At 45.9% G+C, this 27,766-nt stretch overlaps 1 protein-coding gene across 4 annotated transcripts in view; it reads right to left on the bottom strand.

The window, feature by feature from the left end:
* Nucleotides 1-27,766, bottom strand: part of RIN2 (Ras and Rab interactor 2) — a 148,501-nt gene that overhangs the window by 86,391 nt on the left and 34,344 nt on the right. For all 4 annotated transcript variants that reach the window (XM_081150160.1, XM_081150164.1, XM_081150159.1 and 1 more), the window contains exon 3: nt 22,934-23,075. The gene's annotated coding sequence lies outside the window, so the exon portion shown is untranslated. The remainder of the gene's footprint in view (nt 1-22,933; nt 23,076-27,766) is intronic.

Below are 27,766 nucleotides of genomic sequence, written 5' to 3'. Positions count from 1 at the left end.
CATAAGCCACGTTGGCCCTTAACCCAAAGGACACCATGGATGGGAAGCCACACACTTCTTCCTCAGGATCTACCTGCCAACCCGAGAGCACTTGAGTTTAGAGCTTTCCGTTCCAAGGCTCTCTGGCCATGATGGTAAAAGGGTCTATATAGGTGGCTGATTTTAATTAGAGACTCGAGGAATACGGTATTACCCTGTGTGTGGTTTACGCTGAGCGCGTCTCAGTTCAGACCAGCCGCATTTCAAGTGCTCAGCGGCCGCCTGTGGCTGGTGGTTGCTGTTTTGGACAGCAAAGGCTTACGCTGATTCTAAACCTCCCCCTTTTGCAGATGGGGAAACTGAGGCCCAGGGTGCTGCAGCGCCAGGGCTGGGGTCATCTATAGCAGGGATGAGAGTCAGACCTGGCCTGACTCTCTCACGTGGACCCGCACCCTGGGAGGCCTCCTGAGGGGTCTGCTCTGATCCGTTCCTCCTCCTGTGAGATCCCCAGGAAACCCCATCTGATCTGTGTCCTGGAGGCATCTGGAGCAGATGGTGAAAGGCAAGCATGTGTATCCAAAAAAAGCGCATCACTCCTCCAGAGAGCCACTGTCCCCATGAACTCTTTATTCTTTTAAGATATTTTTGTTTAGTTAACTAACAGCCTATGTCATTAATGGAGCAAAGATTAAGAAAATACACGAAGTCCAAATGGCTACATAAAAATGTCCTGTTTAAGAGGGTAGATCTCATGTTAGGTGCTCTTACCACAATAAATAAAATAAAAATGTCCTAAGTTAAACTGTCGTGATGACCACCTCTATGAAGGGGGGAAAAGAAAAGGGAGGGACATCATTCCTATGTAATAAACTAGCCTCACAGGGCACAGATTACCTGGAATTTCACGCACTGATTTGTGACTTTTTCATTCATGGTTGATCCTGCATATGTTTCTGTCTTTCCAAACTTTCCCTTTCACCGTTAGGATATTTCCCCATCCCTTTAATCAACAATGTGCTGAAAAATGTTTAACAACTGCCTTTCTGGCGGATGAAAGCCCAAAGTTTTAGCAGTTGCCTATTTTGTGGTGTAAACGCTCCCATCACGGGCAATTTCAAACTACCAAGGTGACACCAACAGGCTTGCAAAATTCATGGGAAGTTATCAACCCGCTCTTGGGAGCAGGGAGGAAGGACTGACCCCCGTTCACCACCGCATTTCCACCCATTCAAACCACGGGGCCTCCAAAGATGCTGCTTTGATTTGTTCTTCATATACCAAAGTAATAAAAGATAATAAAAGATAATAAAAGTAAGAAACTAGATCTCTAGGCTGAAGCCAGAACTTTATCCACAAAACCTCATTATTTGTCCCAGTAAGATGTGAAATATTTCTGGCTGCCGTCTTGACCAAGTTAGACGATGCCGTCGGGGAAACCTGAAGGAAGCTGCGTGTTCAGTCTGTTACTTGAGACTCAGTAGGCTCTATTTCTTCAGAAGTTCAAGATAAGAAAAGATCTTCCTTTAGCCAATCAGATATTGGGGCTCCTATATGCCTTATCGGAGTAGTATCTCCAACACCTTACCCAGTACCTGGCGCATATGTGCTCAGTAAAAGTTTATCGGTACCCGGCTGGGTGTGGCTCAGCGGCTGAGCATCGACCTAGGATCCAGGAGATTGCAGTTCGATTCCCGGTCAGGGCACATGCCTGGATTGGGGGCTCCATCCCCAGTCGGGGGTGTGCAGGAGGCAGCCGATCAATGACGATTCTCTCATCACTGGTGTTTTTCTCTCTCTCTCCCTCTCCCTTCCTCTCTCTGAAATCAATAATGATGCATTAAAAAAAAAAGTTTATCAGATCAGTAACTGCATGAGATTTTACAGAGAAGTCATCTATGCTGAAAGGAATGTTTTTTGGTGTTTGTTTTTTTTTTGGTGCGTGTGTGTTTTTCAATTCTCACCCAAGGATATTCCCCCCACTGCTCTTCAGAGAGGGTGGAAGGGAGAAAGACAGAGAGAGAAACATCAATGTGAGAGAGAGACATCGATTGGTTGCCTTCCGCATGCACCCCAACTCGAGTCAGGGATCAAGCCTGCAACTGAGGTACACGCCCTTGGCTGGAATGGAACCGAGACCCTTAAGTCCACAGGCTGACTCTCTAACCACTGAGGAATCAGCTAGGGTGAAAAGAGTGGTTTTTAAGGAATGGCTTCCTCAAAGCATAAGATGAGAGAAAGAACCAGAGCTTCAGGAATGACCAGGTGAGATCAGATGCCAGGAACACACATACCACGCTGGAAAAACAGGTTTTATACCACTTTGAAACTGAATTTTTCCTACAGGGCCTTGGATCTGGAGGCCCTTCCTTTCTCTATAACATACAGACCCACTTTGTTCTCTGCGAGTTCCCAGCCATCCTGTTTCTCAGCTCTTTCATTTATGCACAAATCAGAATTCTCAAAAGGTTTACAAGCCATCTAACTTTCATTAGAGACCACAAAACAAAAAATCTACCGGACGGATGCAAAACTCCCAATGAACCGTAACTGGACGGGCAAATGGACTTTGTGTGTTTGTGCATGTACTCGCATCTGTGTTATGCACACTTGCTTTGGGTCTGGGGATATTTTATGACCCTTTAAAATCAGCTTCTATTGACCTCAAGGTCCTGCCGATGATACCAAAGCAGAGAGCATACCTGAGAATCACCCCAGCTGATTCCCTTGCTAAAACAAAGCCTCCCTCCCTCTCTTTGGGTGGCTGTGACTCCAAGGGGAAGAGGGGAGTTAATGCTTTCACCTTCCCGGAGACCTTGCCCTCGTTCTCCAGGAGGCTGCAGGTGCTTCTGCTAAACCAGGAAAGATAGTTGTTTCAGTGCTGGGCCAAACCAACCTTCTCGCAGTCCCCAGGGGCTTAACCCAAAAGGGGGGGGGGCGTGTCTGGATATGAGAGCTAACGCCCCACGACTCAGGGGACCGTGACCCAGTTGGCATATGGTGTTTTGATTTACAAAGGGCTTTTATCCATGGAGCCCCATTTACCTGCCGGTTATGGCATCACGGGCTCCCTGGACCCCCGTCTACAAACATGAGGCTCCCTACGGCTGGAAGCTCCCATTTCAACCCAGGTTTTCTCCACAGACCCTGTTCTCAATTAGGCCTTTCCTTCCTGCTCCGCTTTTTACTGTTTTCCATCCCTTTATCATTTCATCGAGGTGCGCAGAGAGCGGACAGAGGCGGATCTTCCAGTTGGCAGGCTCGGGCACTGTTTCTGGATCGCAGCCATTCATTTTGTCTGATTCCAAATCGAAGAGCAACAGCACCAGGGCAAAAGAGCCCCGGCGTTTGTGGCACCCTCTCCCCCTCTCCCACCTCCTCTCCCACCTCCTTTTCCGAGCTCAGAAATGTCTGTCTGTAAAAAAAAGTACAAAAAGAAGCGCTCATCTTTGGTTCCCTTCTAGAAAATGTAGCTTCGAATGCTGACTTTCCACTTAACATTCCGTTCCCCTGAAGTCCTTGCTCCCCTCTGTTAATGACAACACCAGGCTCAGAACCTCCCGGGGAGGGGCCTGGGACCCCCGAGCATCGCTCGCCCACAGCTCTGCAGTCTCCCTGTTCAAACGTCTCCAGCCTCCCCTCCCACCCTCCAGACCCTTCCAGCCTCGGAAGGCGCAGGCCTGATGGGTTCAGCAGCTCCCCAAGGTCTGCGCGTCCCCACGGCCTGTGCGGGCTCCGTTGCATCCCGCAGGCCACGCCAAAGGAACGGTCCTTCCCAGCGGGCTGCTGCCCTGCTCGCGACCCAAGGATTTAATATTTATGTTCTCTGGCTGGGCGCTCAGGGCCCCTTTATGATCGGTTTCCAACCCCAAACTGCAATCTCAGCAGCGACCTGCGTGCAGACTGGCTCTGGCCCCTCCAGAACAGAGACCCCACAGGGGTGGGGACAGAGAACATCCCCACCAGCGCCCACCTCTCCTTGTTGAGTATTTTCACACGTGACATCTGCAGGCTGTCGCTCCTGCCGGCCACACTGCCACACCTGGACCAGCGAGTGGAAGGTGGCCCAAGCTGGCAGCGCCGGGCAGGCGAGACCTGAAGCCACACCAGGCGCCGCGTAACTGCTACTGACGAGCGACGTGGCCTGTCCCGCCTTGGCCCGGCTCCCTCAGCTCTCAGGTGGGGCAGCTCTGACGTGCATGCTCTCCCGGCGTCCCAGGGAGGCTGGCTCGGGTCACCCCAGTGAGGGCTGGCTTCATAACAGTCTTTTTCGGGTGCCTTTCCCTCTCCATTCCATATTCTCCTACCAGTAACCCCTTTATCGCCCCCCAAAAGTATTTGCACTTGACTTTTCATCTCAGGGTCTGCTTCAGACAATCACAAATAATCTCTCTCTCTCTACACACACACACACACACACACACACACACTTTAACAGCTGCCTCCCCTTCCCCAGCTCCCGTCCTCACTTTCCTCCAGATCACCTCCCAGTAAATGACTTGTACTTGAAAATTTGTCTCCGAGTCTGGCTCACTACTTCTCTTAGGAATCCTGCTCAGCTGCTACTGAATTTACAATTAATGGAAACATTTTTTCCTAGAAAAAACAAAGGAGCGTATTTTGAATGAAATTTGTATGTCCCTGTAAACAACCACCATCCTTTGTGAGTGTAACTAGCATTATCCAGTCAAGAGTGATAAAAAAATGGAAAAGACTTTCTAGCAAATTGTTGCAAATCTGCAAGTAAGTTAAAATATTATGTTACATTCAGTGCCAAGTAATGACAACTATTTTGAACAGAGGATGCAATTTTCAGTAATAAAGAATCTTTTTTATTTGGTCTTGCCCTAGCAAGATAAATTTAAAGACTAAGAAGTGTCACCAAATGATTAGTCTTCTTAGGATACCCATGCCCTTTGGTTCAGCTCTGCTCCCATCTGACCACAATTAAAGGTTTTAAGAAACTTCTCCTGTTTTTCTCATTATAATCCCTTGCTTGTTTCTCCATGGTAATCAGCAATTACTCCCACAATATAAATGAGCTCTTGAATCAGGGAGGAGCTTTTATGTTTTAAGTAACAGAAAAGCCAATTCAAATTGGCTTAAAAATAAACAGTAATGTCACCATACAGATTGCTTATTAATTCTAAGAGGAATGACAGTGACCATACACTGGAGAAACTAGACAACATCTCGACCAGGTGACCAACATTAATATCCCCAGTGAAGGCAGACACATTCTGTGTTCTCCAGACAGGATGCTCCAAGAACACGTCAATTACGGAATATTCTGGCAAGAGGTGTGAAACCTGAATCTAATCATAAAGAAATGTCATATGCACCCCAACTGAAGAAGATTCCATAAAAGAGCTGGCCTGGATTTTGCAAAATATCGATGTAACGAAAAACAGAGAAAGGCTGAGGAATCATTCCAGATTAAAAGAGATTAAAGGTACCCCCCCCCCCCCCAAATGACATGATTCTGGACTGAAGAAAGAAACATGCTAGAGAAGACACTCTTAGGAAAATTATTAAAAATTGGTATCTGTGATTTAGATTTAAAAATACCATTATCAATAGTTAAGCTCCAGTCTTAGATGATAGGAATGTGGGAATGTACGAGGACATGCCTTTTTAATTTTAATTATTTTCTTCTTCTTATTATTATTTTAGAGAGCGAGGAAGGGAGAGAGAGAGAAACATTGATGTGAGAGAGACACACTGATTGGCCGCCCCCCCATGCACCCCAACCGGGACCAAACCCATAACCCAGGCATGTGCCCTGCCCTGGCCAGGAATCGAACCCATAACCTTGAGGTGCACTGGCCAGGGTGACAACCCAGTTAAGAATTGCATATGGAAGGAGTAAAGGTGCCTGACGTCTGCAACCTGCTCTCAACTGGGTCAGAGAAAGATTTAGCAAATAGGGCAAAAAGGTACAGGTCAGTGAATCTGCATAAATGGTAACTGGGAATTCTCTGAACTTTCAACTTTTCTGGAAGTGAAATTATTTCAAGATAGAAACTTAATCACTAAGCAGTAAAGCAACTGACAGGTGTGGCAGAGTCCAGTGGTGGGCTTCGGGAGGTGTGGGCCAAGCCAGGGCTCCATGATTTTTCTGTTTCCTTAGCTTTTTCTGTCCCTTGGTTCTGCCTTCCCGGGACTAGAGCGGCCCATTATCAGCGTGATCAGTGGTGAAATGGCTGTGGTGGCTCCAGGCTTGACCACCCCCATCAAAACCTACATATCTAGATCCAAGCCAGCTCCCTCAGAAGGGTGTGGGGGGGGGCCTGCCTTGCCAGAAACCCTACTCTAAATCACAAATTCTAATCAAGACACCCCTGCCACTCAGAAAGTGAGGTCCAAACTCTTTAATGGAGCATGTACTAGATAGTCTTCTGCCATCTGACTCAAACCTTTCTTTCCATTTCTGCATTTCTGACCCCTCCCAGGAGCCCACCCTCACCTGCCACATTTCTGTTTATCTGCAACGATCTCTCTGTTTAAAGTGCCCTTCTCACTATGTCCCTTGAGACTCAGCTCAAGAATCACCTCCTCTGTGCAACCCTCACCACCCCCTGCATTGGGGTCTCCCCTTTTCTGGGTGCCCATGGCCCCTTCTAACAGCCTCCTGTGGAGTTATAATTCCATGTTTCTATTTATCGCCCATAGGCCGTGTGCTTCTGCGGGGCAGGGCCTGGGGTACTGTCTAATGTTTTGAGTGCACCCAGTGTGTCTATCAAATGTGGACAAGCACCCTAGCTGGCTTTGCTCAGTGGGTAGAGCGTCAGACTGTGGACTGAAGGATCCCAGTTTGATTCCGGCCAAGGGCACATACCTCAGCTGCATGCTCGATCCCCGACCCTGGTCCCGGCACTTGCAGGAGGCAACCAATCGACGTGTCTCTCTGGCACCAATCGTGTTTCTCTCTCTCTCTCTTCTCTCCCCCTTCCACTCTCTCTGAAAAAGCAATGGAAAAAATACCCTCTGGTGAGAATTAAAAAACACACAAAAACTGTGGACAAGAGCATAACCTCTGCCCTGCTGACACCACACGCTTCCTGGCCCAGTAAACATTTGTGGGATGAACTCATGAGTAAATCTGCGACAGTACTTAAAACAGTGCTGGGCACTAAAGAATTCACTGAAATAAAATGCTATTCAATAAAATACATCTTAATTAGTTTGGGCATTTTACTCTCTAAAGGAAAATTACCCTGTTATTCAAGCCACATGGAACCACTGAGAAACTCGCAGTTCAGCCAATGCGTGGAAAGTGCATAGGTTCTAATTTCCTGTTTTTCTCGGAGAGGCCGCTGTCCCAGCCTGGCTCAGGCAACTCACGATTTGTGGCCCAGCGTTTTCGCGGCCCTGGCTCAGAAGAAAGACTGTCTTTATTTTATATAGGAAAGTGGGGAAACCTCAAGAAGCCCACACTGCACAAATATCGCGTCACCAAGGCGGGGGGGACAAGCACACTCAGCAGTCAGCTGGGAGGTGTCGGCTCTCGTCGGAGAGTTTAATTCGGCTCTTTGCGCACCAGGGTGCCGCACACCAGACATGTGGACACCGATGGCTTCTGCACCCCCCGCCGCAGATCAGGCTGCTGACACTGCCCTTTCTGGGCCACAAAAATGCCGCAAAGCTCAGAGAGCAGCTGACTCACCTCGAGAGATGACATTCTCAGAGCAACTTTGGAGCCATCACCCAGACAGGTCTAAATAACCCCACTTTGATTCTTCACCAAATAATGGCTCTTACAAACCGCCCACTGCAGCCCTGGCCAGTGTGGCTCAGTTGGCTGGGCACTGTCCTGGGCATGGAAAGATTGCCCGTCTGATTCCCGGGCAGGGCACGTGCCCCGTTGCAGGCTCGATCCCCAGCAGGGGGCATGGCATGCAGGAGGCCGGCAATCAATGTTCACATCGATGTTTTTCTCTCTCTCTCCCTTTCCCTTCCTCTCTCTCTAAAAATCAATAAACTATTTTTTAAAAATCTCCCACTGCACAGAAACCTGGAGGACGCCACCTTAACCAGCCATCAGTTACCTGCCACACGAGCCTCCTGACACCAGGCACGGAGGGGAGGCAGTGCTGCTGTGGCCTTCCTGCCAACAGCACACGCCCGGGACCCACCTGCGAGGAGCATCTGACACGGCAAACCGAGGGCCGCCACGGAAACAACCGGCCTGGACTCTTCAAAAAATGTCAAGGTCGCAAAAGACAAAGAAAGGCTGAGGACCCGTTTCAGATGGAAGAAGACTAAAGAGAAATGACAGCTACATGCGATGCATGATCCCAGACTGGATCCTGAAGCTAAACATTAAAAAATACAATTGTTATATGTAGCATTAGTAGGATAATTGGTAAGACCGGCATGTGGACTATAAAGGAGATAAAATTATTGCATCATTGTTAAATTTCCTGAATTTGGCAACTCTATTGTAGTAACATAAAAATATCTTGGTTTTTAAGAAGTAAACACTGAAGTATTAAGTAATACAGAGACATGATGCATCAGTTTACTCTCAAATCATTGAGTGTGCGTGTGTGTGTGTGTGTGTAGGACAGGGAATGAAAAAACAAATGTGGTGATATATTCAAATTTATTAATTTGGATAAATAAATGTCATACTAGTATTCATTATACTATACTTGCAACATTTATTAAGTTCGAAACAGTTTTAAAATTGAAAAGTACATTCCACTGCCTCATTACGCAAAGTAAAAGAAAATTCTGAGAGAACAGTTTAATATTTTTGACCAGCTCACCATGCAACACTGGGAAATGTTTAATTAAACAGGACAGGAGGACTCTTTACTCCGTCGTGTGTACAGAATACGTCTGGTAGCACAATTTGTTGTGTTCGTGTTTTTTAAAGGTTCAAAATGTGATATAAAATGCACTCGTGGGTGTGTGTTTTGTTAATTTATTATGCAATATTTAAGATACGCAAAAATGTTTAAAGACAGTGCCCCACACCTCTGCACTCAGCGCCCCTGTGATCCCTCCTCATCACATCATATCCTGTCTCCCTCTCAGAAGTTACAAAATTCTACACTTGGTTCTCATTGGTCCCATATATTTCTTTATGTATTTGTTACATATGTATGTGTATACTTTCATTGTAGTTTTTAAAAATGTAACTCTGAATTAAGTCTGTGTAACCCCTGATGGAACCTCAAGGACTACTAAGGTTCCAGGGATTATAGCTTTAGAATCATTGGATGGGCTGATCTTTCAGGCTCTTCAGAGTTATTTCCCTTGTGACCACGGTTCTACGTCCTTGGAAATAACTTGAATACCGTGACTATAATCCATAAAGTATATGTCATAGCACACACTCAATGAAGTGCTGGAACCAGAAAATACTGGTTCACAATAGCGCTGCTTGGTATGCAACGCTTCCCAACACTGCCTTCAATGACATGGCATTGGAAGTTTGAAATTCACCGTGGTTGGAGTATTTATACCAAGGAAATAGGCAGATGCTACATATGAGGGTGTTGTAAACATTTACAACAAATCACTGAATGCACTTAGCTATTAGATGACTTTGATGTCAAAGAGACAAAGTTTTTCATGTAGCCTTTCAGATACTCGAAAGGGAAAATGAAGAGCTGAAGCTTGTTAAGATTTCATAGCCCAGACAGACTGGTATAGAAAATGTTAAGGTGAATCTTGATGATGATATAAGAAAAACTGTCCGAAGTATCCAGATATAACCAGCTAAATATAATTTATAAATTACATTTGTCCAGTAGAGCACAACTCCAAAGATTATGGTTTGATCGCCCTGTAGGATAGTAACCAGTTTTGTACCTAAGTTAGCGAGCGTATTTTAGCAGCCTCGCTTTGAGCTGATTAAATACTGGAAGCATCAGTCTCCTGTAGCTTGGCCATCCTCCTGATGCCTTCTTAATGGGAGAAATAACCCTTTAAGCCATGCTCATCATATGTCTGTAGGAGAGCTGTATTTAAAAAACTCTTCAACTATTATATGTTGCCAAAGGAAATGTGGGCTGGAAGTAAAGAATTTGGCTCTGTTTTCTTTTTGTCAAATTCAGTGTTGTCCGCCAGGAGGAGGAGAAGCTTTGGAGAAGTCAGGAAGGGAAGATTCAAAGGACCCGTGTTGGATGAACTGGTCGTCTTCTCCATCAGAGCCAAGCCTCGTGGTTCTCAGAATGTAACCAAGTCTGGTTGTAATAAGAACCAGGAAAATCTTAACCACAAACAGATGGATGTTTTGCCAAGAAGCCTGGTGCCTCGCTGGGCAAACTTACCCCAACAACTTTATGACTGTTCAACCGTTAACGCCCCACTCCGGAAAAGGGGACATGAACCCTGCAAACTAAACAGTGCCACCCAGGATGGTCCAAAGCCAGGAAACAGCAACAGTAACTTTTCCTGCCTATTATGAACCAGTGGGGTTTTTGTTAGTGTTGTTATTGCGCCCCTTCCAGGGGCCTTTCATTCACTGTATTCTAATTGACTCCCCATTAAATTTTAATACCACAGGTATACTGTATATCTGTTTATATGTCATGTGCATCTCTGTAATTTATACATAAAAAGGGGAAGATTTTTAGTCTCTCCCAACCTCCTGGTGTCACCCAGGGCTTCTCAGTGCAGCAGAGAAATAAACACAGCACGGAGAAGACTATGCTCCCACCTATGAGCATTTTGCTTTCTACTGATGAGCAACAGAAATGGCAGAAATGACAGTCCTGAGCATTTGCTAGATGCTAGGCACTGAGCCACGCTTTCATATACTGTGTCTGAGTCTGTTGGAGCTGCCATAACAAAATCCCACAGCTATTACAAACAACAGAAATTTATTGTTCACAGTTCTGGAGGCTGGAAGTCCAAGATCAGGGTGCCAGCATGGTCAGGTGAGGGCCCTGCTCTTGGTCGCAGACTTCTTGCTGTGTTCTCACAAGGGCGCTTAAGATAAGGAGCTCTGTGAAGTCTCCCCAAAGCCCCACATTCTAAGGCCATCAACTTGGGCATTAGGATTTCAACAACTGATTTTTTGGGGGGGGACAAACATTCAGGCCATAACATACTGTTATAGTTGGGTTACCCCAGAAGCAAACCTCAAGACTAAGATTCTAGGGCAAGTAATTTCTAGGGGAGGTGATCCCAGGAAATACTGGTAGGTGAGTGAGGAATGGGGAAGATAGAGGGAGGGAGGGGAGGATGGTTTTCAAGCCAACGGCCACTGTGAACAACTGGAGTTTAATCCACAAAGAAACTCTGGCAAACAGTGTCAAGCACAAACCTCAGAGTGATGCTACCTGAAAGGGTGAGGGAGTTGGAATATTTATACATCAACTCCCATCGCTTGTTGGCTGAGGCCTGCTCCTGCTCTCTTTTGGCAGAGAGATGCAAATGTTAGGAGCCAGAAGTCAGGCTGGTATGAACGGAAATGCTAGGGTACAAGGCTGGGCCAAGGCTGGGCCAAGGCTGGGCCGCATACACGGTCTCATAATTCTCACAACATCCATGAGAGAGGCTGGCATCCTAATTAGCCCAAATTTTATAGATATGGAAATGAGGGGCAAAGTCAACAGAAAGTAAATGATAGGGATAACGGATGACTCCAGAGGCCACAGGCTTAATACCATGCTATAAATTTATACTGCCCCTCTCCTGGAATATACATGCCGCTCTTATTGATTTTTCCTATTAGAATTGATTCAACCAATTGATAAAACTCATGAGATTGGACTCATCTCATAAAACCATAAGTTGGCAAAGAGGGGAAGGATTCAGAGAAAAGATACTGAGTTGAGTTTCGGAATTGTTGAGTTTGAGTTGTCAGAAGGACCTCCTTGTGGAAAGTTCAGGAGGCAGGTACATCGATGGATCTGGCTCTTGGGAGGGATGTGTTGGAGATACAAGTGTGGCAGCTGTCAGCATGTACATACGTTATGAACGGAATTTCGTCTCCCAAAATTCACTTGTTTAAGTCCTATCCCCGAGTAACTCAGAATGTGACTGCAGTTGAAGACAGAGTCTTGAAGGAGGTAAATGGGTTAAAATCAGACTGTTAGGTGGCCCTAATCCAATCCGACCAGTGTCCTTATAAGAAGAGGAAATTAGGACAAACAGGGAAAGAGACACCAGTAATGTGTGCACACAAAGGGGAGACCACGTGAAGAGGGTGGTCACCTGTAAACTAAGGTGAGAAGCCTCAGAAGAATCCAATCCTGCCAGCACCTTGATCTTGAACTTCCAGCTTCCAGAACTGAGAGAAAATAAATGTATGTTGTTTACGCCATCACTCTGTGCTTTTTTGTTACGGCAGCTCTAACAGACTAATACGGTATGATAGCAGTTGTCATGGAATAGAGGGATCTGCCAAGGGAATGCCAAGGGAGAGCCAAGGGAATGTTTTATTTCAAAACATAGTGACTGTAAAACAGAGCAAAGTAGGCTACAAAGTAGGCCAGAAAGACAAAGACCGAAAGCTGTCTGTTGGGTGTGGCAACAGGAAGGAAGAGCCAAATAAATGGGAGAAAAATGGGAAACCTAGCATTTCGTATGCACAATCCGAAATGATCCTCTTATTGATCTTAGGATAGAAGAGTCCCCTCACCTGGTATCCAATAATTAGTAAGTGGCAGAGCTAGAACTAGAACCAGGTATGTCTGATTCCAAGAGCCCTCTCTACTACACCATGCTCATCTACCCCACTCCTGAGGGTTCAGGCCCAAGGGCATGTCTGCTGCTTCATCCAACTCACCTTTTTGGAAGTTAAGTGGCTACTCCCACCTTGTTCCTGCCCATTACTACCTCTTAAGAGAGCCAGCTTCAGTCCTGTAGTCCCAACAAACTCTTGGGATGACCTGGTATGAAGCTACGTTCTCACTATCCAGCCATTCTGCCTTCCCAGCAAAGCCTCACAGAGCCCATCTCCCAAGTCCTGCGTTTCACCTCGGCTGCTCCTACCTGATCAAAATCCAGTCTGGGACACCAGTTTCTGCCCTCCACAGAGTTTCCAGTGATCCTGCCTTCTCCCTGCCTGTCGTGTGCCTCCTGCCAACTCCCACTTGGCTCTGTCCCCACTGTCTGGGCAGTTCCATCCAGGCCCTGCCATGGTCTCATTATGAAAAGCAGACCCAAATATTTACACTGGACTGTAGGAAAACAGATGAGATCATGGAATTATTGACATTGATCTTTTTTAGGAAAATTTATGGAGAATGGGGGAGGAGTCAGCAAATTAGGGATGGGTGAATGTTATTCCCAGTGAAGGTTTTATATCCTAAATATGGTCAAGAAAGTATTACGAAGGTGATGTTTTTTGAGCACTTAGAAGAAAAATGATGGCCATTAGACCATCATTAACATGATGTCCCTAAAATATGAACTTCATTGACATACTTTTTTTATTTTATTTTTTTTAGAGAGAGAGGAAGGGAGAGAGAAAAAGACAGAGAAACACCAGTGAGAGAGGGAAACATCAATCAGCCGCCTCCTGCACGCCATCCACTGAGGATCAAGCCTGAAACCCGGGCATGTACCCCGACCAGGAATTGAACCGGCGATTTCCTGTGCACAGGAAGATGCCCAACCAACTAAGCCACACCTGCCAGAGCTTCATTGACTAATGTTTCTAGGCAATAGATTAGGGGCTGTGAACATGAAAAGAGTTTGATTTGATAAAGAAGTTCAACAAGGCTCTCAAAATACTCCAAGAGATACAGCGCGAGCTGGACAGCAACACAAATAATTGTCCGGTCACCCAACCATAGAGCCACTAGAATACATCTTTCCTTTCAGGTCCTTGGACCAAAATCTAATAGCGTTAGGCCTCTTGCTTCAATCTGTTCTGCAAATCTGCAGATTTCCCCTCTCTAACTTGACCTCTGGCACATATCCTGCCTCACCCAGATTTACCCTGACCCGATATCCATTCTCCCTACCTAAGAAAAAACATTGACTTTGGCATGGAGCTGAACTGGCACAAAAAACAGGGGGTATCAGGCCAGGGAAATGAAGGGCAGGCAAAGATTTCTAAACAGGACATAAAAAGTACGTACTGAACCATCTCAATTTTTAAAAATTTTAAAAGGATAAACCATTAAGAAAGAGATAAATTGGACTTCATTAAAGTTAAAAACTATATTCAGCAAAACATTTCATTAAAAAGTGAATGAACAAACCCAAGAGCGGGAGATATTCTAAATACATGCATCTAACAAAGAACTTATGACAAGAATATATTTTAGAAAATTAGCAAACCTGCCCAGCAGGGTGTGGCTCAGTGGTTGAGCATCGACCTAGGATCCAGGCAATTGGGGTTCGATTCCCCGTCAGGGCACATGCCCGGGTTGCGGGCTTGATCCCCAGTCGGGGGCGTGCAGGAGGCAGCCGATCAATGACTCTCATCATTGATCTTTCTATCTCTCTCTCTCTCTCTCTCTCTCTCTCTCTCTCTCTCTCTCTCTCTCTCTCCCTCTTCTTTCCTCTCTCTGAAATCAATAAAGATATATTTAAAAAAAGAATTAGCAAACTTGAAAACCAATAAGAAAAGGACAAAATGAAATTTTAAAAGGAGCAAATGACTTGAATGGGCTCTTCACTAAGAGAATATCCAGATGTAAAGCACATCTGGTGGGTGTTCAATGTTATTACAGCACTCTTCAGGAAAATTCAAATGAAAACCACAATGAGGTTCACCCATGTAACCAGGTGAATGGGTAAAATTTAAAAGACTGCACCCAGCTGTCAGAGGGGAAGGGCAGGGAAAGACTAAATGAAAGACGGCGAAAGGCTCAGCCAAAGAACCTATATGCATAACCCACAGCCACTGACAGCAGTGTGGCGATGGCCAGAGGGAGTGGTGTGGGGCTGGGTGGAGGCGGGCAAAGGTGGGAGGAAATGGGGACATCTGTAAGAGTGTCGACAATAAAAATAAAGTTAAAAAAAATAATAAAATAAAAGATTCACCACATCAAGTGTTGACAAGGATATGGAGCAACTGGAACTCTTACATACTGCTGGTGGGAGTAAAATTTGGTCTAAGCACTTTAAAAAACTGGAATATCTACTAATATCTACCTATGTCTACCCTATAACAAGAAATTCCACTTTCAGGTACACATCCAAGATAAATGGGTGCATGTAACAAAAAGACATATGTACAAGTATATTCATAGCAACTTAATTCATAATAGCTGAAAATAGAAACTTAAATATCTATTAACAGGAAAATAGATAAGCAAACTGTGGTATATTCATACAATAGGTAAGTACGCAAGAATTAAAAAGAACAAATGATTGACATATCACAACATGGATGAATCTCAAAAACATTATGTTGAGCAAAAGAGGTCAGTCACAAAAAGGTATGTTTTATGCCATAGATTAGGCAAAGCCATGCTGACATATCAGAGTGGTGACCACCTTTGTTTGGAGGCTGTACTGACAAAGAAACTGTCTGGGGTGATGGAGATGTCCCTTGATTTGAGTGGTGGCTACAGGGGTGTATGCATATAGTTCATTGGGCTGTACTTCAAAGGTTTCTGGCTTGTGCATCAGCTGTGAGTTTGGTTAATGGGAGTCCATTCTGAGCAGTGATCATAAACAACCTGAACATGCTGATAAACATCAACCCGCTCATGTGACCCACCTCCAATTCTTCACCCCCAATCTACCCTCACTCTTGCCACATGAACTTGCAGTTCCCCTCGATAGAGGCAAAGACTGGCGCTGGGCTTGGTTATGTGACATGTTTGGGCCAACAGAAAAAATGGATTTTAAAGTGCTTTTGCAGTTGGGCTTGTGTTCTAGTGCCTCTGCCACCGCCGCGAGGAAAACACACCCCAGATTGCTCAGGACAATTGGAGACACACGCAGTAGACCTGAACCAACCCAGGACTTGGAGCCGAGCCCAGCCAAGCCCAGCCTAGACTGCTGAACTGCAGACATGAGAGCGAGAAAGAAATGCTTGTGGTTTATGCCTCTGCATTTGGGGGCGCTTTGTTAAGCAACATTCGTGAGACTGTAGCTAAGTGATACACCTTCCAGCCAGTCTCACTGCAGCTGCCACAGTGCCACCAACCACGCGCAGTCACCTCCCTGGAACTCTTGGGAGCCAAGGTTCTTTGTCTGTCTGGATCCCTGCACCTGCGCAGGGCGCCCGGGTGGCTGGAAATGTTTCCCAACCCCCTTCATCTATATCTGGCTCTCAGCTCCACCTGCAAATGGAACTCCTGAGACTGCAAATCCTTCCTCCCTCCTGGGCCAGATCCTCTTTAGCCCAATGTCACATCCATGCCATCTGGACCTTCATCTCGTTTTCTCTGTCCCCCTTGCTCCACTGTCCTCTCCTTGTCCTGGTTCCCAGCAGGCCTAGAGATCAGTGTCCCACCGCACCTGAGGCAGACCTCCTCTCAGCCGTTCCTAACCCCAATGTGCTCTCCCCTGGAACTTGTTCTTATAACTGGATGTAAGGGGCGTGTGTTGGCGATAAAGGTTAGGTGGCATTTCCACTGAATTCTGGGTCCCCCAAACCTCCATTAGTAACCTGTACTGTTCTTTTTAAAAAAAAACACACATTTTTATTGATTTTAGAGAGAGAGGAAAGGAGATAGAAACATCAATGAGAGAGAAACATGGATCGGCTGCCTCCTGCATGCTGCCTACTTGGGGATTGAGTCCACAACCCAGGCATGTGTCCTGACTGGGAATCGAACCAGTGACGTCTTGGTTCATGGGCCGACCCTCAACCACTGAGCCACACCAGCCAGTGCCTGTGCTATTCTATCAATGTGACTGCTACAAACAGAAGGTAAGATGACAACAGCAGCAAACTGGTCTGTGAGAAGCAGGTGACATTTCCCTTGAACGGATTCACAAGTGTGCTTCTGTCCCCTGTCTAGAACCCAGAGAGAGTCCTCACTGAGGAGACACATAGCACTTCTCCTTCCAGATGATCATTCTTAGGAGAAACGACAGCCTCCCCTGAGCCAGAGGCCGACTGTGCGGGACAGGGAACAAACTCCCTCTGTCCTACAGGTTCTCACTCGATTACATGTTGGGCAAAAAGGAGGGATGTGCAGGTGGAGCAAAAAACAGCAAGACCCCCGTTCAGAAAAAAAATAGTGGGGGTTCCTCTTAGTGGTAATTTATGGGGAAAATAGTTGACAATGCGGCATTAAGCAAATGTCAATGGCCTTTGTCCTCGGGCACATTTTTGCAGAGTGTCCCTCAGGTATGAGGCCGTGACCACAGCCTAGGCACTGTCAGAGAACTCTGAAATCTACTTTAACGAGAACAGTCCCTTGTATAAAACCAAAAATAGAGGGGGGGATGCAGGAGAAAGAACTTGTTCCTTTCTGATAAGTCACAAGGGACAAAGGGGGAAATCTGATCTTTAAAACTGCTTTTTCTAGCCTCATATATTAAACTGCACATTTTCTGCAGGCTGCTGTTCTGGGGCATGAAGAGGCTTGTATTTTAATATAAAACCCACAAAACCCTCGCTTTTCCTGTGCTGTGCCATTATTTGACTTTTGGCAGACTTAAAATTCTCCCTTTTAAAACTATTTCCTTTTGGAGGTCAGCTGAAAGTCCGGTTCAAGCACCACATTGATAAAACCGAACACAGGACCACTCTTAAACGCCAGCCATTGTGGGTCCCAGTAGAAAAACACTACATGGTGCCAGGCTTTGGAGACATCATGCCTCAGACATGGCTTTGTGTCAACGCAGCTGTATCCACAGGCGAAAAGTTAAAAGGCATTTAAAAATGTTTCCACTTCTGGAAGCCCTCTCTCTGCAACTTCAACGCAGAGCCGGAGCAAAGAGCTGGGGCAGAAAGACACTCTCGGCTCCCAGGGCCTGGCTGAGTTTCGGGTTCCTGTGCCCAGACCTCAGCCCCCCATTTTCCAGGTTCTGTCTTTAGGCCTAAGCACAGATGCTTGCACAAGGTCTTGCTCAGCATCGCAATCCAGAGGGAAAGTCCTTTTCTGATCATCTATATTTAAATGACAAAATACCTGTTCATTCTGCAGACAAGATGAGCTCAGAGAGAACCACAAGTTTTTTTAATTGGCAGAATCTAGTGGCTTAAGCATGTGCAGTTTTAATACAGTTTGATATCCAGTGAACTCTTTGCCCTTACAACTCCCCAAATTAACCAGGAGCTTGGCTTTTGTCCCTGTAGAATTCTCCCGAAGGTAGTGGCCATTGTGCGGGACAAACGGACAGTAAGACAGAAGTTACAGATGCTTGAGGAGAAGTCAGATTACAGGAGTCTCCCCTTATCCACAGGGGAAACGTTCCAAGACCCCCAGTGGGAGCCTGAAACCAACGATGGTACCAAGCCTGTATATAATGTTTTTTCCTACACACACGAACCTTTTCACTTAAAGAAAGTACTCCACAGCTTCTCTTTGGCATGTCTGAACTGCGAGCATCACTACTCTTGTGCTTTGGGGACATTATTAAGTAAAACAGGGGTGACTTGAACACAAGCAGTGCAATACCACGGCAGTCAATGACAACCCAGACGGCTCCTAAGTGACTACCAGATGGGGCCTTTATACAGCGTGAATGCAGGACATAGGCATGATTCACGTCCCGGTGGGATGGAGCAGGAAGGCGTGAGATTTCATCACCTACTCAGCACGGTGTCCTACTCAAAACTGATGAATTGTTTATTCCAGGAACTTTCCATGTAATGTTTTCGGGCCACGGTTTACTGTGGGTAACTGAAGCCTTGGATAAGGCAGGGAGGATACGGCTGTACTTTCCTATAGGGGGTGCAGGGGCCTCCCAGACAGATTCCCTAACTAGCGCTGATCAGGTGATTCCTGATCGACCGGTTTAAGATTCCATTTCTGAAAGTGCTGAAACTGTAATTACATTAAATCTCGGTTTGTCCCCATGGGGATTAGCAGAAGAGACTCCATTTTCAGCCTGCTGTCCTGTTTTTAACCCTCTCCAGTGGAAAGAGGATTGTCACTTATTGACAAGATCTGATACGTATCTCTGGTTCTTTTTAAGTCAGCTTTTTATTGAAATATAACACACATATAGAAAAATACACAAATTATACAGAAACAGCCTGATGTATTTTTAAAAAGTTAGTACACTCACTTACCTAGCACCTAGAAAAAGAGGAACCGATGATCATCTCTTAAGAACATCTTCAGCCATTCAGCCATGGCATTGTTCTGTTTGGCAATAAAAGAATGTTTTGTCTACCCAGTATCACAAAACAGAAAAAACAAAAACAAAAAAAAAGACAAACTGAAAAGTTGCCAATGTTTAAAAATCAAGACATACCACTTAGAAATCTGAATTTCTGGCATCTTTTGAAAAACTGTAAGGGCTGGGAAAACAGGTGCTGCATTACCACGTGACAACAGTCAGAGGGATGGAATAGCAGGTGCCCACCCCCCCACCAAAAGAGGTGCTCTCTAGTTGGCCACAGTCCCCACCACTCCCAGTCGTCACACACTAGTCACGCACCTGTTTTACACGACTGTCTGGTTTTTGAGTTTGTGGCCCCTGCAATAGGCATAACCTTGAGACGCCAAGATACCTTTTTGTAATTATGATAGGTTAATATTGAAAGTAATAGTTACATGCCATTGGCAAGAGAAAAAATTTTAGAAGTGAAACTATTTTTTATCAAGTGTATATTCCACTGGTTTCAATGAAATGCCATGGGGCTTTGATTCTTTAGCTTGTGTCTTGGTAGAATAATTGGTCCCAGATTCAGAGGAGAGTGATTTTTTTTTTTTATCCTTGAAATATCAGAGACAATGAAGTGTTTAATGGGCAGCTCCCACCAGTACAGTTTACAATTACGAACTGTTTCCAATCTCACCGCCAAGCTGGAAAAACACTCCAGTGACATGGTTTCCAGAGTTATTCTCGCTTAAATTACAGTGGCATTGGAGTTGGACATACTTGAGGATTTAAATACCACTGACAATCAGGAAACTAAGAGTTTATTCTCTTGGCATCCCTATTTAAGCTATTTGTACCCTGAATCTTGTTAATATACCTCAATCATGTTGTATTAAAAGTTATAAGTAGCTCATGGGCCATGGCACTGCATGTTTTATAGAACTATAAAATGTATTCTTTATAAAGTCAACATCTTTTATTTTAAAACATTTTGAGCACTGAAAGTTATTTTGTCTGAATAATTTACCTCTAACATTAGTCCTTCCCAAAAGACTCTTAGAAAAAGTAACCCTGTTCTTAGGTGGTGTTTGACATTTTATTTTTGAACATGTGGGTGGGTGTGATAGTATAGGGATTACTGGATCAGCCATCACAGAGGCTGTCTTTGACTAGCCATACAATCCAGAAGCTCTGTCTCTGACTAGCTGTATAATCTAAAAAGTAGTTGACGTGCTCCTCTGAACCTCAGTTTCCCTGCATTTAACATGGGGTGAACAGACTGGATTGGTGGATGCCAACTTTTAAAATCTGCTTTAGAATCCTTTCCTTTAAGTGAAATCCTAGGTGGAAGTTCATCAGAAAAGGGCAGAGTGGCCTTGACCGAAGGCGGTGAGTGTAAGGTCCTCAGCTGGGCCCCTTCACCCTTCCCACAGGCAGCCCTGACTGGTCTGAAGACAACTGGCTGACTGGCGCACTCATTCCTTTTCCAGGTTGCAGAGTTTCGGAACCAAATATTAAAACTGGCCAGGACAGCAGGGCCACCTTCCAGGACTGTGCAGACCGTTCTCCATGCACCTGCATCAGGGACCTCAGTAGCCCTGGGCCATCCTTTCTTGCACCCCCGCCATGCCTTCCTGCTTTTCTGAACCTCGCCGGGCAAGGGCTTTCTGAAGCCCCCATCCTTTCAGGAATCTTTCTCAAGCACTCTGTTCTCCGCCCATCCTGCTTCTGCCCGATTCCCTTCTCAACCATGGAGCACTTACACCACAGCAACCATACTGGAGAATGGACAGACATCCCTTACAGGACCCCACATGCAGGAGGGACAGAGGAGCTCCTCATAAACACCAGCTGAGCTCCATACATTCCCGTCACTGGCCCCCCTGCTTTCTATATTGAGTCCAAAGCCTCTCCCCGATTCTCGACTGCGGGAGGCTGTCAAAGCTTTGGATCTTTGAAAAGGTCACCTTCACCACACAACAGGCCCCTTCGCAATGAGGTCACCTAGATCATCTTCCAAAGTAAATACAAACACTTAGCAGCAGAGAAAGCCGAGGCCCTGCCTTTATGGTTCAAAGCACCATTTCAACAGTGGACTTTCTATTCCATGAGGTGGCAAAGCCTTTGAGGCCACGTCTGTTCCTCCCAACTGCAGGTGCAGGTATGGATTCCATTCACTTCGGCAGAACCAAAAGGACAAAGCCAACTCGTGTTCAAGGCAGCAATGGCTAGAAACCATAATAAAGCCCTCCTGAAAAAGTCCCTGCAGGGTACGGTGCATATCAAGGGCCGAATGTGGCCCATTTGATCAAGTGCTCCCTGCGGCGCAGGCGCCTGTTAGGGCAGGAGAGGAGCCAAAGAAGAAAGAAGGTGGTTCGGAAGTCCCATGTTGGAGATGATAGGATCTCTCCTGAATAAGACTTACGTTTCAAGTCTCAACAACAAAGCACCTTAACTTAAGGTTTTCAGATTTTAAATGTGAGTTCCTAGAAAGTAAAGACATCTGTTGATCAAATGCTTTGGACAACCCCAGGCACAGTGAGGTGCCCATGAGAAGACTCATGAAACCTGCTCAGAAAAGGGTCTGCTGGGCCCCAGGGAATACAACTCTATGAATCTGAGGCTTAATCGCTCACTACCCACCCAGATAAAAATGCTCTCCCAGCAATTCAGGGCATGATTGGACATATAAAGACATTTCCTTAATTATCAGAGGTGTTTTGGGGTCGGACCAAGGGGCATGGCAACTTAACCCTCTGAAAGGAACCTATGAATGAGCTGTGTCAACAGTTATAAAACAGTCCTATAAACTGTAGGAAGGGCTCTCTATGGAAAGAAAATGACAACCTGTATTTGTATATTAAAAGCAAACCAGAGAGTGCCTCTGTTTCAGTTTTTGTCTTCCTAGATGCTGCCTGCATATCGTCGCACTGAAGAAAGCCAGGCATCTTATGAAGGACAGAACAACAACACACCCCAAGCTCCTGCCTAAGGAAGTGCCGATGAGCTCGACCACTCTCCTACCAGGTCCCGCACCCGGGGGAGAGTCACAGGGACGGGGGCCATGAGACCTGGCCTTGGCTGGCTCCGCTGGGAACACATCATGTAACTTTGGACCCAGGGAATTTCCGAGTTTCAGTTCCTTTGTTTACAAAACTTGAGGTTGAAATTGTTGCTACTGAAATGTTAGCATTTAACATTTTTACCCCCTTGGTTATGGAAATGATACACGCCCACTGGACTACTACATGATTCATCCTGCTGAGTGGGAAGGGAAGGGCCCTGCCAACCACATCACAGCAGAAGTAGGGGGGGCTGGGGGATGCGGGTGCAGAGGCACAAGCGGAGGCCAGGAGACAAGCCAGGGCCGAGGGCTGAACTAGGTCTCCCAGGTGACACTAGAAAGAGAAGACTGGCAGGGCTTTCTCTAGTCAAACAATTCACTTGTGACACAGCTGACTCTGAGCAGGTCCAGTGGGTCACTGTAGAGGAAAAGCATTAGGCCAGGAGCCAGGAGGCCTGTCTGGCTCCATCACGGAACTGGTTTTGTGCCTTTGAGCGGATGACTGAACCTCCTGAGTTCCCATTTCCTCATCTGCAAGATGCAGACAATAGACCCCACTTCAAAGCCTGGCTGGTAAAATGAATGTAGCTCATCAAAGCGGCAGGCGAGCTCCAAAGCATTAATCTCTCTGCCACAAGAAAGGAGGTCCTCCCCACCTTTGCCTTTATTTTATTTCCTTCACAAGTATTTAGGCAATTATATACCAACAAAAGGGACTCTGCGTGCAGCAGCTCTGCTCACCAGTAAATTTGTGCCTTCTCTGGAAACCGCGTGGCGTTCAGGCAATGATGAAAGCAGACCGGGGGTAAGAGCAAAAGCCAGGGCGCATCAGTGAGGTGGTGAGCGCAGGCAAGTGCACGGACTCAAACGCGGGCCCTCGTCTCTGAAAACAAAACAAAAACAAAAAAATATATGAAAAACAATCTCACCTACCAGTTCCTGCGGAATCCTGCTCTGAAGAGGCTGGTCCATTCATGTACAGATTAAAAGTGATCACAGAGGCTTCACAGGCCCACTGAGCAGACCAGCTTGTGTGGTCAGGCCACTGGGTGGGGTGACAGGGACTAGAGGAGGCTTAGGTGAGGTCTACAGGGAGCCAGAGAATGGGGTGGGGGTGGCACCTCCTGCATCAGCCTTGCACCTAGAGCCACATCCCACGCTGGAGGAACAAACACTGGAGTGTGGGTGTGCCAAGGCCTTCTGGGCGACCCAACCCCACAGGTAACAAACCTGTCTGCAATGGATGTATCCAGGCCATCACTTTAGATTTTACCACGTCTGGGATTGTGATTTTCCCCAGGCGCTGAGGAAAGAGGCCTGAATGGAAACAGCCAGCTCCAGGCTCCAGGAAGGGGGTGGCTACAACCACAGTCCTCGCCAGTGGTGTGAAATTACCCTGCCCCTCATAACCATCCACTGTCCCAAAGACCCCCCACACCATCTTCATCTTCTTTCAACACTAAATTGCCCATTAGATGCACTCCCTCCCCCAGTGCTTAGTTATTCATTTAATGCTTTTCCAAAACAGAAATCCTTTCTATCTGCTAATGCACAATCATTGCAAAAAAATTTTACCCCAAAAAAGGTTAGACATAGTGACATTTTCCATCCCGATTCCCCCTATAATTCTACTTCTACTCCCTCACTGTTGAAAGTTTGGAATATATCCTTCCAGAATAATATTTTCCCTTAACTTTTGGGTAGATGGGAAACATACACACAGGCCTTAAGTGGATGACTCCATGAATTTTTATGAAAATCTATGAAGAACTTGTACAACTTTTTTTTTTTTAATCCTCACTTGAGGATATTTTTTCCATTGCTTTTCAGAAAGAGTGGAAGGGAGGGGGAGAGAGAGAAACATCGATGTGAGAGAGACACATCAATTGGTTGCCTCCCGCACCCACCCCGACCGGAGTTGGGGATCGAGCCTGCAACCGAGGTACACGCCCTTGGCTGGAATCGAACCCAGGACCCTTCAGTCTCCAGGCCGATGCTCTAGCCACTGAGCCAAACTGGCTAAGGCTACACAACTCTTATAACAATAAAAACAAATAATCTAAGATATGAATAACCATTTCTCCAAAGAAGACAATTAAATGGTTAATACGCACATGAACAGATATTCATTATCATTAGTCATTAGAAAAATGCAAATCAATACCACAAGGACACACCACTTCACACGCCCCGGGATGGCTATAACCAAAAAGAGGAATGGCAACACGTTAAGTGGAGGTGAAGATGTGGGGAAATTGTAACCCTCGCACATTGTCGGTGGGACTGTAAACTAGTACTACTGTTAACCAGTTTGGCAGCTCCTCAAAGTTAAACATAGAGTTACCCTATGATCCATCAACTCCACTCCTAGGTATACACCCCAGAGAACCGAAAACTCAGGTCCACACAAAACCACATCATGAATGTTTATATCAGCATTACTCAACAGGCAAAAAATAAAAATAACACACATGTCCACCAACTGATGAGAAGACACACATAATGTAGTAGAGCCATACAATGAAATGTTATTTGGGTATAAAAAATGAACAACTGATATATGCTATAACATGGATGAACCTTGAAAACATGCTAAGCAAAAGAAGACAGACACCAAAGGTCATTTATTGTATGATTCCATTTATATAAAAAATGGTAAACCCAAAGAGAAAGATGGTAGGTTAATGGTCGCCAGTGGCTGGGAGGAAGGAGGAATGGGGAGTGACTGCTAATGGTTATGGGGTTCCTTTTTGGAGTGATGGAAATGTTCTGTAATCAGGTAATGGCGATGGTTGCCAACCAAGCTTTATGTATATACTGAAGACCACTGAACTGTATGCTTTGAAAGGGTACATTTTATGGCATGTGGGTCATAATCACAATTTTTTAAAAGTAATAAAAAAAAGCAATAGTCTTATTAAAGTTAAAGTCACTGTTAAGCTTGACTGAGGAAATCAGTTGAACTTGATTGAGTTAGTTAAGTATCATAGTATCTCTTCCTCTAGGGAATAAACACCTCTCTTCTTTAAGACAGAGCAGATGCAAGCTCAGCTCACACTATCTTGATCCTATAGGGGATAAAACTAATCTTAGACAACACAGCATCTCTTTACATATAAGTTAAAAGGTAACTAACAGAACTTACTTCATACTGAAAGAAAAGCAAAATACCCTGCCCATGAGAGATGAGATTTTATTTTCAAGCTAATATCACTGAAGATTCTTTGACTAAAAAAAGACATGATTTTTGTGGAGTGACTGTGACTGTTTCCAGCCTGCTGAATAAAGTCTTTTTCTCCTCCCATCTACTCAATATACGTTTCAGGTATATGACAGAATTCAATAAAAAAATGACAAAACTACATGAAAGTCCAGGCGTATAACTATCTCATCTCTGGACAGGGAAGATCAATCTTATCGATCTGGGCACAAACGCCTTCCCAAAAAAAAGAACTGAAAAGAAAAAGATTGATAAGTTTAATTATAGAAAAAGTTAAAGTGTCTGTCCATCAACACACATCATAAACACAATCAAGAGGCAAAGTAAAATGGTGATTTAACATCTGCTGGGAATTTCATAAAATATAATACACTTAACTTATAGTTAATTCTAATACATCAATAAAAAGCTCTAATATCCCAGTGGTAAAGTCAGCATAAGTGAACAGGGGGGAAAAAACAAAAACCACAGGGCAGAAAAGATATGTGGTTCATTTGAAAATGTCGGAAGTCCCTAATAATAAAAACACAAATCAAACTGACAGCGAGAGACTGTTTCTCACTCATGGAATTAGCCAGGATTAGAAATGAGACAATGCTCCTAACTGTTGATCTCTCAGAGCCTTTAATAGTCTCTGAGGTATTTTAATTTCCTTTGACCAGTTCCTCATGTTTATAGAGTTCGATGAATTCTCAAGTATTCCTCTTTTTGCTGCTATTACATGCAAAGGCTTTGGGTTGAGTCAGGGCTGGGTTACAACTCCAGCCCTTTAACCAACCCCGTGTGCAAGAGGGTGTGTGCATGTGTGCACGCTCAACAGAAACTCACGGAGCCGCGAGACCTCAGGGAATGGGACTCACGATTAGCGAGTGACAAAGGGAGGTCACAGTTGATGTCCTGTTCAAAAGAAACCGATTCTTTTTTAGAAAGGCAGGAAGCCGTCACTGTAAGTCAAGAACAAATAAATCTATGCATCTCTACACCATGGCAAATGATGGAGAACACTGGGACCGTAATGACAGGGTTGTCACAGCCACTGTCAAAGGCGGGAGGTGCGTGATCCACCCCCGCTGGGGGCTCTGGGGGGAAGCTGAAGGCAGAACTGGTGGGAGCCTGGCATCCGCACACTCCCAGCATCGCTGTGATAAAAACCACCGAGGACACACCCTTGACCTAACTGGGTGGCAGGTTGCGAAAGCCCCGGGAGGAGCCCTTCTCGGCAAGAAGAGCCCCTGCGGGAAGTGCAAGCGACACCGGGCCTTATGACGGAGACCGCGTCATCTGCACGCTCCCGGCCCCGGGAATGAGAAACCGAGTCCAGCTGGGCAGTCTGCGCTCGAGCAGGGCTTTCAGAGGGTTAAGGCGAGCTGCAGGCTATAAAAAAAAGTCCTTCCCGTGAAATAGGATGGGAATTGCCTGAAAACGAGGGCCTGATCCCGCACACGCACGTGTCTGCACAGCCGGCTTTGCGGTGAACTCACAGCCCCTCTCTCATCAGTATAAGTCAGCGCGCACCCCTCGGGCCGGCGGGGTGAACCCCGCGAGCAGAGTCATGACCAGGGCTTTCAGTTCGTGCCCCTCGCTTCTCCTCTGCAAGCCTCCTGGGAAGCCACCTAGAAATAAAATACACTTGGGTCTGTCTTAAGGGCTGGAACACAGAGTGGAGTCCGTGGGCCTGGCCTGAGGGTTCTGGGGGCCATATTCCTGGGGAGTGTGAAAATATCTTTCAAAAACTTGTGGGAGAGGAAGAGGCGGCTCTAATTCTCGCTTTCACTTCTCCAGTTCTCCCCTTCCCGCCTATGAGCTGAGGAGGAGTGATCCTTGGCCCCCAATTCAGTCAACCATTCTTCTACTTAACAAACATGCCTGAGCACCTACAACACGCCAGGCACTGGGAGATAAAAGACACGCAGTGTTCAAATGCTGTCCTCTGCGCCCAGACACACTATTGAAACTGAGATTTGAGCCCGGCCGGGCGTGGCTCAGCGGCTGAGCATTGACCTAGGATCCAGGCGACCAGGCTTCGATTCCCGGTCAGGGCACATGCCCAGGTTGCGGGCTGCAGCGGATCAATGACTCTCTCATCATTGATGTTTCTATCTCTCTCTCCCCCTCTCCCTTCCTCTCTCTGAAATCAATAAAGATATACTTAAAAAAACACACTGAGATTTGTGACCAGTGCAATAGGAACAGGAGAGAGACCGTGTAAGCTCTTCCGAGGGAGAGCAGAAGAGCTTTACAGAGAAGGCCACCTCTCAGCTGGGCCTGGGGATGGGTAGGAAGTGGAAGGGGTTCCGGGCAGAGGAAAGGGCATGAGGAACGCCAGGCAGGAGTGAAAGGTGAGCAAGTCTTTG

This window comes from Miniopterus schreibersii (assembly GCF_964146895.1).
Source record: "Miniopterus schreibersii genome assembly, chromosome: 10".
In the NCBI taxonomy this organism is placed as follows: Eukaryota; Metazoa; Chordata; class Mammalia; order Chiroptera; family Miniopteridae; genus Miniopterus; species Miniopterus schreibersii.
Note: the sequence above shows the minus strand (reverse complement) of the source record. Positions and strands in the feature narration are given on the sequence as shown.